Below are 14248 nucleotides of genomic sequence, written 5' to 3'. Positions count from 1 at the left end.
GGTAATGGGGGATTTTATAGGCATAGAAAAGTAACAATGTTATGATGCTCAGAATTTTAATTGTACTACTAGCATATCATTTTTGTACTATCAAAGGGATGGCTCCCCCCAAATCCCCCTCCCTTTGCTTGTCTAAAAAATATTATTGATAGAAAGCCATAGTGAGTTGATTTACTGAATTTATCCTATCACTTATTTGGTCTTCATACTTACAGAGTTAAATATATATATATATATATGTCATTATACAGGGTTAAATATACGTACGTCATTATTTTATAGGTGCTTATCTTATCTAGAATGTAATTTATTGAGTTGATGAGAATAATTTTTTTTTTCATTTCTAAATATTTGCAATTGGATTTTTATAAAATGTTTCTCTACAAGAACATGTTTTTCTAACAATGGGAATAAAAGATGATCATCTTGTCAACTTGGGGAATGATTTTTTTTAGTGACATGAGAAGACAACTTATAAGAAAGGAAAGGTAATTGTAGCCCGCGTTATATATACATGTATATCTTTCTTTTCAACTGGATGAGACACTATTATAATTAATTTATCATTAATATAGACCACGATGTATTCACAGATGTTGTAAATTGTACCCAAATAGATTAAATAGTACTTTTTTTTTTCAAAATTATAGGTACAAACACAAGCAAAACACAAAATCTAAAAAGATATAAACCATTAAAACAAAAGTAAATAAAAAAGAGTGATGATATATGTACACACAATTTATACCAAATATTAAGATGAGTGTTGTTCTTTGTCACCTTAAAGTCCAAAATACCACATAGTGTGACACTCTATGGTTGATTAACGATACTCCATAAAACTTATTAAATTAAAATATGTAGGACTCGATATTAAATTACATCAATAATAATATATTACCTCCTTGTGGTGTTGGACATCTAACGCCTCTAGCAATATTCAAATATTATACACGTGGTAAATTTTTTTAACCAATCATATTTATGAAAGATAAGTCTCACTAGACTAAAATAACTTGTTGTATAGGGATGTGTAATGTTTTGGTGTAAATTGTAAGTCCCACCAGACTAAAATAACTTGTTGTATGGGGATGTGTAATGTTTTGGTGTAATAAATTACGTGTACGATATCATTACTCATTTAGTGTAGCTATTACCAGAAGCTTTTATTTCTTGTTTTGCAAAAGCATGAAATGATTTAAAGAAAAATAAAATTGATAAAGAAGTGGTGAAAAAGGTAAGTTATTCCATGTTGTAGCATGATTTCTTTTATTATATGGTCTTGATAACTTAAACATTGACCTTCAACAATCGTACAACATTTTCTGCGTCTGAAGCTCACCATTTTTTTGTTTAATGTAATACTTTAGTATAAAAAAGAACTTATTTATTTCCAACATAGAAGTTAACACGACGTGTGTAAATAAGGTGCTTTACCTTGTGATACATAGACCGCTTTGGCAAAAATTTTACTTAAAGCTAAAAGCATAAAATCTTATAAGCTAAAAGCAGCTTAATATAAACTTAGCCAAACGAGACTATAGTCAACAAGATAAAGATTAACAACACGCTTAGAAAAGGATATGAACCGTCAGTATTAGTAAGATTAATATGCGACAAGGGAAAAAAAAGATTTTATTTTTTAATAGAACAAATTTGTAGCCGTAAATCACACTTTTATTATGAGCACAAATCAAGAGTATGGACTACCAATTTCCATTTGATCTGAAAAGGTAAAGTGGGAATTACAACTTTGGTACTAAAATGTTTTGAACGGTTCTTTAATCCATGATCACCATAAGGGATATGCATGGTGTACAACGTTATGATGACACTGAAAGCAAAAGAGCCGCGCACATGGCTACCAATAAGAAAAGAAGAAGGAAAAAAAAAAGACAAAAGCAAAGAGCCAGACAGTGCATTTCACTTCAGCCTTTTTTAGGCATGGTTGCATGCCTTGTGTACATACTTGCCATTGATTGGTGTCCTCGGAGGCAGAAGATTACCTGTATACAGCTTAGTCGAAAAATTATTCTAAGGTTTCAAAAATGGGTACATTTTACAGTTCACGAAGTTTGTGTAGTTAGAAGTACCTTGCTTTCTTTCCTCAGGAAATGATATTACTCGAAGAGGGGTAAAAACTATTTTGCTAACTCATTTACTTCACTTTTGAAAAGTGAGGTGGTAGGTTAGGTCCAATTCCATGAGTGCAAAAGACAAAAGCAAGAAACCAAATGAAAACACCTATTCTTCACGATACCTAAAAAAATTGTAAATATAAGATTTATGTGGTTGGCGTTAATTGTTCTCTTCTCATTGATTTTTAGATAGCTAGCGAGAAATATTCCTAAAAAGTTGTTAAACAACATCTAGGAGGGTAACTAGGAACCAAAGGGAGCTTGAAAACACTCCAATTATAAACACTTACATAAAATTGTAAATATAAGATTTATGTGGTTAGCGTCAATTGTTCTCTTCTCAAGTGATTTTAGACATCTAGCAAGAAATATTCTTAAACAAGTTGTTAATGACATCTAGGAAGGGGGAACAAGTGGCCATTAAAGTTTAGTGACTTGGAATGTTATTCTGCTCTGCTCCAACCAAGCACTTTGAATTTTATTCTCCTACCACTCACACACACACACGGAAAAAAATAAAAAGGAATAATGACAAAGCTCTTTGGCAGGAAAAATATAACAGATCCACTACTGATACACTCAAAGCTTTTCGACATAAGATATAGTCATTTAGCTGGAAGACTAGTTTACCTTGAATCACAATTGAGGGGACTATCAGGCTCTAGATGTGCCATCAAAGCAATAATAGCTCTGCAAACAGATTGGAGTGTCCACGCAGGGCTCCATGCATTCATTCTTCAAGATATCAAGGGAAATCTCTCCTGTCTACAAAGGAAAAACAAAATTAAAGAAGAAGAACACCACCAGGAAGCTATTTAATGATGACTCAACTTTAAATATTCTTTTTACAATTGATGCACCAATTAAACGTTGACCCTATTATAACACAACTGCCAATTCATCAAATAAAGTTTTAGATAGACTTTAACTGATCCCTCTCGTAAGCTTTCAAGAAATTTGTCCCTTGACCCTGTGGCCTCCCAACTCAAACTTCCAAGATAATCCATCAATAATAAGAAGTTTGATATACATGTCACTTATCCCGATGAAGATCAATTCAAAACTTCTGAGATTAGTAGAAATCAGTATTTTAATGATCTTCTGAAATTTCGAACTCTGTGGAGAAATTTTGAAGAGTTCAGAGGATATCAACATTTAAGAACAAATACTCAAAAACTTCATTCAAAAACCAGAATTAACACTTACTTTTGTTTCCAAGATTTACTGGCTAAGAGTTTCCTAGCTTTTGTTTGCCCACATCTTTGGTGAGATTCCATATTCATGTTACATAAGATTGCCATTAAGTCAATCGAAACTGCATAAAACATTTACTCATAAGCATTAACACTTGCCATTTCTCATTGTTATCATTTTCTTTCAAAATAATGCACTAACTGCACAACAGAACAAAAGAGAGATATTTAAGTAATCATGAAAACAACCATACCTTGAAGTGAACATTAGGATGAAACTTTTTGGTTATGAACCTCACTTGAGGAGGTTGTAAAGGATACTGCTCGGGGACTGCAAAGGCAAGTTGAAACACACCACCTTCAAAAGGAGTCTCTGATGGTCCCTGAATCCAAAATGAATATTATAAAGACAAACATTATGTATTATATATACATATTTATATCCAACCACGAAACAAAGCAAAACCTTTCCGTAATAACTGAGCCTACCTTGACAAGAGCGGTCCACTGAAATATTTTATTATCATCACAAGAAAGTTGAATATCTGGATCAGCTACTTTCTCTCGTTGCACCTCTTTGAATTCCTCTGAATGGCCTTGCTGTCGATACCTGTACGGAAGATAGATAGTTAAGCTTAGAGCACTTTGCTACGAATATATTAGAAAAGCTACCCAAAAGAAAAGCAAGGGAGAATCGATAGACAGTAGCTAACCTGCATTATTTTGCTGCTTTGTAACTTTACTAATAAGCTTCACGACAACAAATTTGAATGAAGCAAAAACGGTAAATTCAACCAAAATAATAATAATAATACATATATGCAATATACATATATATATTATATTTATTTATAGTCGGGTTTTTTATTCTAAAAGTTCATACAAATATTTGAATTTGTGCACCTCATTAACTTGTACTAACTGTAGTGGTATTTCAGTTATTTTGAGCAGAAGGGTTTTGTTCTGTTAAATTTTTCGTAACCTTCCTAGTATAATTTTTGGTCATTTTTTCAGATTTCCAGCTGCCAACGAAAGGAGATAACTAGAAGCACCAACGATACAAGCCGACGAAAGAGGTTCAATCATAATACCCCAAATCGAATGGAAGCAGATCATAAATGTGGAAATAATCCCAAAACCAATCGGCTTCCTTTCAATGAATAAAAAAGAATTAAAAAGAAATTTCATAAACTTTTGAAAATTGAAAACACATAATAATAATAATAATAATAATAATAATAATAATAATAATAATAATAATAATAATAATAAGTTATTGTTTCATAAAGAAATTACTGTACGGCAGTTACAATTTTTCTTTTTTTCTTATTTCTAAATTGAAGCCTGAAACTGAGCAAGCTTTTATGACACCAATATTAAATGATACATATATATATACATACATACATTGATTAAGAATGATGATCAGTTGCTTTTTAATTACATAAATTGTGAGAAGTATTATTGAATGGCTGAATGGAACTCGATAGAACAGACTACGTCGATTAAAGAAACTAGAAGAAGTAAATGATGGTTGCAAAAAGTGCAAAATCATCAGCAGGCTATTTAATTTCTAAGAGCAGTGCAGCAATGCAGAATCACAGATTAGATTCTAATACTCACAACGCGGAAGTTAGCAGAGAGAGACATAGCTCACGGCGGCCGAAAGTACAGGTAACCAGAGCAGCGGTACGGCAGCGAGCGGCGGCGCGAGTCTCCTCCTCTCCTACGTTCTTTTTGGACAATTCTTCGTTCTAAATTTTTACTTGATTAGTTTTGTTCAGTCAAATTAATCCTGTATTGTTAGAAAAAGTAGTTATTTTCTATATATAGGCTCTTATTAATATCACCAAGACCCAAAGTTAAATAAATTCACAAAAATATGTAATTACTAGAGTAGAGTAGTAATTACACTATATTTTTATATTTTAAAATAGGTGTGTTCAGATATCATGGGGTAATTGTTGAGAAATAGAATTAAGGTTGATTTGTGTATAACATAATCGTGGTCTGAAGCGAAACCATTCCCTGTCGCCACTAAAATGGTTGTACTGAAGTATTATTTATGTTATGGTCGAGCATTGGTCGGTTTGGACAGTCTTTTCATATTTTTAAATCCATAATTTGGTTTTTAGTCTAGATTGGTACGATCCAAAAGCCGACCAACCAAACCAATTAAAGAAAAGAACTGACCGTTTTGGACAGCAGCAAATTGAAGTTTTTTTTTTTCCATAATTTTTTAGAAAGCTTTAGTTAAAATAAAAACTAAAAAATTTGGATTGTTGGAATCAATTTTTGTGTTTTTTTAAAACATAAATACATAGAACATAGTTACATTCACAAATTTGAAAACGTAATAAAAGTCCATAAGCATAACATAACCTACATATATTTATAATTTCGGTCGATTTCGGTTCAAACCGGTCGGTCCACACAGATTTTTCAAACTGGCCGAACAGTGGCGGTTTACGCCATTAATGGTTTTTTCGGTGTTCGGTTTAGTTGGTTTTGGTTTTTTCGGTGTTTAGAAGGTCGGTGTACTCGGTTTTTTCAGTTTTTCGGATTTTATGCTTAGCCTACTTTATGTTGTGATTTTGTAAAGGTTGTTAGAATATTCTATATACGTGTCGATTGCTCTTTGTGGCTCTTTGTATTCTTTAATAGTGTATATATATATATATCAAGCTACACTTAAGCTACAACTTGTCCACAACTGGTTGGGTATTTACACTTGGTGGGGGTGCAATTTCTTGGGGTTCCAAGAAACAAATCTATATATCTCATTACACTATGGAAGCAGAGTTTATAGCTCTAGCTGCTACCGGCAAAGATGGCGAATGGTTAAGGGATCTATTGATAGAGATACCCCTAATCAAAGAGAATGTATCCACTATATCGATACATTGTGATAGCCAAGAGACATTGGCTAGAGCATACAACGGAGTGTATAATGAGAAGTCTAGACACATTAGTCTAAGACATGGATATGTAAGAGAATTGATTCAAAGAGGAGTCATCTCAATATCCTATGTGAGAACAAGTGAAAATCTGGCGGATCCTTTCACTAAGCCACTAACGAGGGATTTAGTAGCTACATCATCTCGAGGGATGGGACTTAAACTCCCTAAAGAGATTCACGATTGATGGTAACCTATCTTAACACTAGTTATTTAACTAGTGTTAGGTTCAATAGGAAACAACAAGTCAGTCAAATGAATATTAGTTGTACTCAAAACAAGTCCCATCTGAGATGTTGAGTACATGCGAGTTACCAAGTCGAAGGTTAAAACCGAAAGGTTTTTTAATAGAATTCAGTCTTGTGAAGACAAGTATTTTTTGTAACAAAATATTGTAAGAATTCTACCTATATGTACCTAGGGGTGGTGCCGCCTCTCAAGAGAATTTGGAGTATTCTTAAGAACGTCCATGAATAGAAAATGCACATGGACATTAACGGTGCAAAGCGAGACATAGAGGTCTCAAGTGAACATCACAAAGGTGTGTGTGTGTGTGTGTGTTATCACCGATTTGTTATCATGAAAAGATGGTTCAATGCCTAGTGCAACCAAATTTTCGACAAATTTTGTGATAATTACACTATAGTAAAGTTCAAGTTGAAAAACACTTTACTTTATGTACCAATGCAATGACTCCTATAAGAGAGAGTTATTATTTAATCAAGTGGGGGATATGTTATATTTTAAAAATATAATGACTGATTAAATAAGTGTCACAATAGATTACTATTTAATCTAGTGGGGGAATGTTATATTATTCTATAATATAATGTAATATTATATTATTTTATAATATAATGTTTTAGATTAAATAAATGTGACAAAGAGTGTCACATATTGTAATAATAATAAAGAGTTACAATATTTAGATATATGAGAAATATCCAAATATGTAACATATTTGGTGTTACAAATTCAGCTACAAATTTGTAACTTCCAAATATTACCATTTATTGTGTAAATTTGTTGTTACACAATATTGAGATGAATTTCATAAAGTCATATGTGAAATGGCTGTTAGAGATATGATTTTAACCCCAATAATGTGTTTTGGGGGTTACAAAATCAATTGGGAGGGTGTTGGAACCGTTTGGAAAAATAGCACAACATTATGTGCTGAAACTAGTCAGTGGCCGCGGCCACAGGATGTTGGTGGCCGCGGCCTGTGGGATAGAGAGCAATGGTCGTGGCCATTGATGTCCTTGGCCGCGGCCACAGGTGAAAATCTAACAAGATTTTTCAGTTTTTCCAATTCTTTTTTAACAACTCCAAAAGCCCAATAACTCCCAAATCTCATTTTTAATTCCATAAACATCCAATTAATCATTGGTAACAGCCATGGGGGTTGTGGAATTTGAAATTCAAAGGGTGTCTCTAAACTCTATAAATAGGAGCCTATTGCTCACTAGTAAGACACAATTTTTCTATCCATTAGAGCACTTGGCTAGAAATCACCTTGAGGCTTGATTATTCCAGAAAGCATTTCCAAAATCTGTGAGAGATCTCTTAGTGCTTGAGTTAGGGGGAAATAAGTTTTTGGACAAAGGTTTCAAACCTTGTTCAAGTTGGTGATCCCCAACACTCTTCACTTTGGTAGTGTGAGTGAGAGTTGTTTGTATTTTGTTACTTGTTCTTTTCTTTTATTCTATAGTTTTCATCTTTATATTCTTCTTCTCTATTTACTTGTATTTCTTGTTTAGAGATGTAATCTTTTCTTTTGTTATAAACACTTTTGCTTTATTTGTATCTTTTGCTTAGAGTTGTATTTCACCATTCACTTCTTCTAATCCTTCTCTTATTTATTTGTATTTTCAGTTATAGAGTTGTGACACTTTATTTAATCAATCAATATTTATTTGTAATATTTTGTCTAGAGTTGTATTTTCTTATCATTTCCATTGAGGCAAATACATTTTTCCTAACACAACTATTATCAACAGTTAACTTACTAACAAAGATTAAGTTGCATTTTAAGGATGGTACATGAAAGTCTGATTTTAGTATTAAGTCAGCCGACAGTCTTATTTTAAACATACCTGCAATTGAAGAAAGAGTTCCATCGACAATCTTAACACTAGAATTATTTGAACATGAAGAATAAGATTCAAATAAGTGATATGAACTAGTCATGTAATCAGAAGCACCTGAATCAATTATCCACGGTGTTTGAGAATTTTTTACTGTAGAAGAGAGATTACCAGAGTGTGCAACAGAGCAAGATGCATTATGAGATCAGAGCCAGAGGTAGAATTGAGAGTTGACTGATTCAGGAGAGTATATAAATGAGCAAGTTGTTCCTTACTGAATGGGAATGGAGCAGTTCCCGGATTGACATTGGATGAGGTATCATTGGCATCCTGAGTTTGGTAAGCCTTTTTGTCATTGTGACGCCGAGGAGTCAAGTTGGCAGGTTTGCCATGAATTTCCCAACAAGTGGAGCGAATATGATCGTGACGTTGACAATGATCACACCAAGGTTGTTCACCCTTGCGTTAGGGTGAGGATCAGGATTGGTTCTACCAAATGTTGGTGGTCCTGACTTCGAGGCAAGTGCTGAGCTTTCAATGGGCTGTGATTCATGATTGGTGAGCATGACACGCCGGCATGCTTCTTCACGCCTAACTTCAGAGAAAGCTTCTTTAGTATTAGGAAATGGAGAACAGCTAACCAAACATCCCCGAACATCATCAAAGTCATTGTTTAACCCAGTAAGAAACTCAAAAACCCTTTCTTTCTCCAACTGTTTCCTCTGGATTGTGGTGCAGTTAGCACACAAAGGTGTGGTATCCAAATATAAATCCAATTCCTGCCATAGATCTTGTAAGTCTGAAAAATATTGGGTAACAATGTGATTACCTTGTTTGATTTCTCTTAGTTTTTTGCAGATTTCAAAAATTTGAGAAGCATTTCCCAAATCAAAGTACATCTTTTTAGCAGCGTCCCATACCTCCTTAGCAGTTTTGAAAAATAAATACATGCGACTTATTTTTGGATCCATAGAATTAATTAGCTAAGCAAGGACAATACAAATCTTAGCTTGCCATACCTTGTAGGCAGGGTCGGTCACCTGAGGCGCGAAAAGGTCACCAGTAAGATACCTAAGTTTACCACGCCCACATATAACCAATTTTACTGATTGTGCCCAATGTAGGTAATTTTTCCCATCTAGTTTATGGGATGTAATATTGAGAGAGCTGCCATCATAATGGTAAAGAGAGCCCATAGAACTTGATTGGTTTTGGGCCTGAGATTGAGCTTCTGTGGGCCCACTTGTGTGAGATGAGATTTCAACCTCTGTAGTTGTCATTTAGAAAAAATAAAAAATAAAAGATCTTAGGAGAACGAATACAGAGAACCACCTGATGAACCACCATAAATAAGAACCATAACCCACTGTGAATAATAAGAGCCAGACCCCGATGCTCACCAGTCGTCGAGAAGGAAAAAAAAAGAACCACCGTGAGATGTTGAGAACCGACGCCGAGAAGAAGCAAAGTCGTGGACTCCCGTGAATGACTTGACGAACCACCAGATTCTGCCGTGCTTGAGAAACAACCAGAACCCCTGAAGACGAATGGATGCTTGGATGTTTGAGAGTCGGCTGGACAATCGATGGTGGAAGATTATGCCAGAGGTAGAAAGATCAGAACCTAGCTATGATACCATGAAGAAATAGAAAGAAAAAAAGAGACGAAGAAGACACTTGATAGTGATGTAAGGCTTGAATTTTATTCACTATGAAAGTTTGTATAAATAGGTTGTACATGAATAAAAAAAACATAAAAACAGAATATACACAATTACTAATAATTTTCTAGTTAAGGAAAAAATATACAACAAATCTTCCAACTATTGATTCACACGGTATGCTCCTGATTTCCTTAGCTGTCAATACCCGTACCCTGTAAACATCTTATTGCCAATGTTCTCTCTGGTTTAGATATTGAATACCTTCCTATTGTTGTTCAACTTGAGGCACGTCCTTCCCTTTCTTGGCAAGAGTTATAGGATATTCTGTTCAACTTTGACAGTAAGATGGCTCGGCTCAGTGCTATTTCTGGGTCCTCGAAGGTACCTCCTCTTTCGCCTCTGCCTCAAGCTCATCTTGCACACAAACCATCATCTCCTCACATCGCCAAAGGGTCCTCTTCAGACCAGTTCTCGGGTGCTCCTCGGGGTTCCTTTTCCAATCGCGGATGGGATCAGTTCTGCAATCGTGGAGGTCGTTTTGAAGAACGTTCGTACTCTCAAAGAATTACATGTCAAGTTTATGGCCGCCTTGGCCATTCTGTTACTATCTATTACAATCGCTATGACAATAGCTACATGGGCTCCGTTATATTGTTTAATAATATAATGTAATATTATATTATTTTATAATATAATGTTTTCGATTAAATAAACGTGACAAAGAGTGTCACATATTGTAACATATAATAGAGATTTACAATATTTAGATATATGACAAATATCCAAATATGTAACATATTTGGTGTTACAAATTCAGCTACAAATTTGTAAGTTCCAAATGTTGCCTTTTATTGTGTAGATTTGTTGTTACACAATATTGAGATGAATTTCTTATAGCCATATGTGAAATGGTTGTTAGAGATATGATTTAAACCCCAAGAATGCGTTTTGGAGGTTACAAAATCAATTGGGAGGGTGTTGGAACTGTTTGGAAAAAAAAGCACAAAAATATGTGCTGAAAATGGTCAGTGGCCGCGACCTGGGGGACAGAGAGCAATGGCCGCGGGCACAGGTGCATTTTCTGACCAAATATTTTTAGTTTTTTCCAATCTTTTTTAATAGCTCCAAAAAACCAAATAATTATCAAATCTCACTTTTAATTCCATAAATATCAAATTAATCATTGATAACAGCCATGGGGGTTGGTGGAATTCGAAATTCAAAGGGTGTCTCTAAACTCTATAAATAGGAGCCTATTGCTCACTTGAAAGACACAATTTTTTTATCCACTAGAGCACTTGGCTAGAAACACCTAGAGGCTTGATTATTCTAGAAAGCATTTCCAAAATCCGTGAGAGATCCCTTAGTGCTTGAGTTAGGGGGAACTAAGCTTTTGGACAAAGGTTTCAAACCTTGTTCAAGTTGGTGATCCCCAACACTCTTCACTTTGGTTGTGTGAGTGAGAGTTTATTGTTTTGTTCTTGTTCTTATTTTCTACTATTGCTTTTCTTCATATTCTTCTTAATCTATTTACTTGTACTTTTGTTTAAGAGTTGTAATCCTTTTATTTCTTTTGTTCAAACACTTTCACTTTATTTGTATCATTTTGCTTAGAGTTGTATTTCTCTATTCTCTTCTTCTATTTCTTCTATTGTTTATTTGTATTTTCAGTCTTAGAGTTGTAACACCTTATAATCAACCATTATTTATTTGTAATATTTTGTCTAGAGTTGTATTTTCTTACCAATTTCCATTGAGGCAAATATATTTTTCTTAACATTCAAAAGCTTATTTCCCTTTGTTTGTTTCAATGGAAGGTGAGACCATCAAGATTATGAATCAAGATCTAGTGAGGTTGGATAGGTTTGATGGGTCCAACTTCACTATATGGCAAGACAAGGTGAGATTCCTTTTGACCACCCACAAAATTGCCTACATTCTAGAGTCCACTCTAGAACCTCTCCCAATGCCATCCGACAAGGACACTCCAGAGGAGGTGGAGAAAAGAAGGAAGAGGGAGGAGGACAATTTTTTTTGTAGGGGTCATATCGTCAACGCCCTTTCCGATAGGCTTTATGACCTCTACACCGATACCAAATCGGCAAAGGAGATATGGGATGCACTTGAGACAAAATTCAAGGCGGAAGAGGAAGGTACCAAAAAGTTTTTGATATCTCAATACTTTGATTTCAAGTTTTTTGGTGATAAACCCATTCTTCCTCAAATACATGAATTGCAAATAATTGTTAACAAATTGAAAGTGTTAAAGATTGAGCTTCCTGAGGCCTTTCAAGTTGGTGCTATAGTGGCTAAATTACCACAAACTTAGAAGAGCTATAGGAAAAGAATCCTTCATAAAAATGAGGATTATTCTTTGGAAGAAATCCAAAAAAATATTTGAATCGAGGAGGAATCGATATGTAGAGATAAACTTGTGGAAGGGTCTAGGAGAGACTTCCAAAGCAAATGCGGTGTCACAACCAAAACATCCCAAATACAAAGGGAAAGGCAAGAAGGGTAACGAGACATCCTTGGGTCCAAGAACCAACCCAAACAAGTTTAAGGGCAAGAAAAGTCCTTGCTTTGTGTGTGGAAAAAAGGGTCACCATGCTAGAGAGTGTAGGCATAGAAAAGACCAACAAGGACCTAAAGTAAACGCAACTCAAGAGGAAAACATAGTTGCTACCCTTAGTGAGGTGAATGCGGTCCAAGGCAAGGTGAAAGGGTTGTGGTATGATACATGTGCCACCGTCCATGTCACCTACGATAAATCATTGTTCAAAACCTTTGAAGAGTCATAGGGCAACCATGAGATTCAAATGGGCAATGAGAGAAAATCCAAGGTACTTGGAAAAGGTACCATTGAAGTCTTTTTCACCTCTGGCAAGAAAGTTACATTAGTGAATGTAAGTGGTGATTTGCTTGGCAAGCCCGGCATTAAAGCCATTTTTGAGTCCGGTAAACTTATTCTTACCAAATCAAATGTATTTTTGGGAAAGGGGTACTCTTGTGAGGGTATGGTTAAATTGTGCACCAATGATGTAACTTTCAATGTTATCAATAAAAATGCTAATTCCGCCTATATAGTTGAGTATGATTCTTTATTTTTGTGGCATCTTGGACTATCTCACATAGGTTTTTCAACCATGAAAAGATTAGTAAAATTTCGTATGATTGCATGCAATATTAAAAACTATGGTAAATGTGAAACATGTGTTAAGGCAAAAATGATTAAGAAACCATTTCCTAGTGTAGAAAGATCATCTAATTTACTAGATTTAATCCATAGTGATCATTGTGAATTAAATGGTGTGTTTAACTAAAGGTGGTCAAATGTATTTTCTTACTTTTATAAATGATTTTAGTAGATATACCTATGTGTTTCTTTTAAAGCGTAAAGATGAAACTTTTGATGCTTTTAAATTATATAAATTAGAAGTTGAAAATCAACTAAATAAAAAGATTAAGGTGCTAAGAAGTGATAAAGGAGGAGAAAACTTCTCTAATGAATTCAATATATTTTGTGAAGAAAATGGTATAATTCACGAGTGTACTACACCTTATACACCACAACACAATGGTGTTGCTGAAAAGAAAAGTAGGACTTATCTAGAGATGATAAATTCTATGTTGGTGTTTTCTAAGTTGAATTTCAACTTATGGGGTGAAGCGTTATTAACCGCTTGTCACATTCTTAATCGAATACCAATGAAGAAAAATGAGATATCTCCATATGAGTTATAGAAAGGAAGAAACCCCAACATATGGTACTTTAAAGTGTGGGGGTGTCTTGCATATTGCCAGAAAAATGAACCTAATAGAACAAAGTTAGGTTCAAGAGCCATAAAGTGTGCTTTTGTTGGTTATGCCAACTGTTGACGCCGTTTTTCGTCAACAGTGAATATAGAACACGTAAAAAATAATTAGTTATGGCCAGAAAAATATAATAACACAAACAGGATTTTTTACGTGGTTCAGCAGTTAACTCTACCTAGTCCACGAGTCTTTGTTATTAGAACTTAAGATGATTTCTGGAAATTCTTCAAGAATGAATTCTCCAGAGTTTCTCTCCAGATTACAAAATTTCGATCCTCTTCAAGGGTACAAGACTTCTCTATTTATAGAGGAAGTCTCAGGATACTATCTCACACGTTTCTGGGAAGTTATCTTTTACATTAATAAACTTAATGGCTTTAACGCCTGTAACTCC

The 14248-nt window shown here is 34.4% G+C and overlaps 1 long non-coding RNA gene across 5 annotated transcripts; it reads right to left on the bottom strand.

Moving 5' to 3' along the window:
• Window positions 1-1695: 1695 nt before the first annotated feature.
• On the bottom strand, window positions 1696-5106 carry LOC133804709 (uncharacterized). 5 transcript variants are annotated; one of them, XR_009878591.1, is made up of 5 exons: window positions 3821-5106; window positions 3586-3714; window positions 3345-3453; window positions 2769-3254; window positions 1696-2260 (listed from the first exon to the last, which is right to left on the bottom strand). It is a non-coding gene; the product is annotated as an uncharacterized LOC133804709 (long non-coding RNA). The 5 variants fall into 5 exon arrangements; XR_009878589.1 differs by having other exon boundaries at window positions 1696-2903; window positions 3068-3254; XR_009878588.1 differs by having other exon boundaries at window positions 1696-3254; window positions 3821-3941; window positions 4045-5106.
• Window positions 5107-14248: the final 9142 nt, after the last annotated feature.

Source organism: Humulus lupulus, chromosome X (genome assembly GCF_963169125.1).
Source record: "Humulus lupulus chromosome X, drHumLupu1.1, whole genome shotgun sequence".
In the NCBI taxonomy this organism is placed as follows: domain Eukaryota; kingdom Viridiplantae; phylum Streptophyta; class Magnoliopsida; order Rosales; family Cannabaceae; genus Humulus; species Humulus lupulus.
Note: the sequence above shows the minus strand (reverse complement) of the source record. Positions and strands in the feature narration are given on the sequence as shown.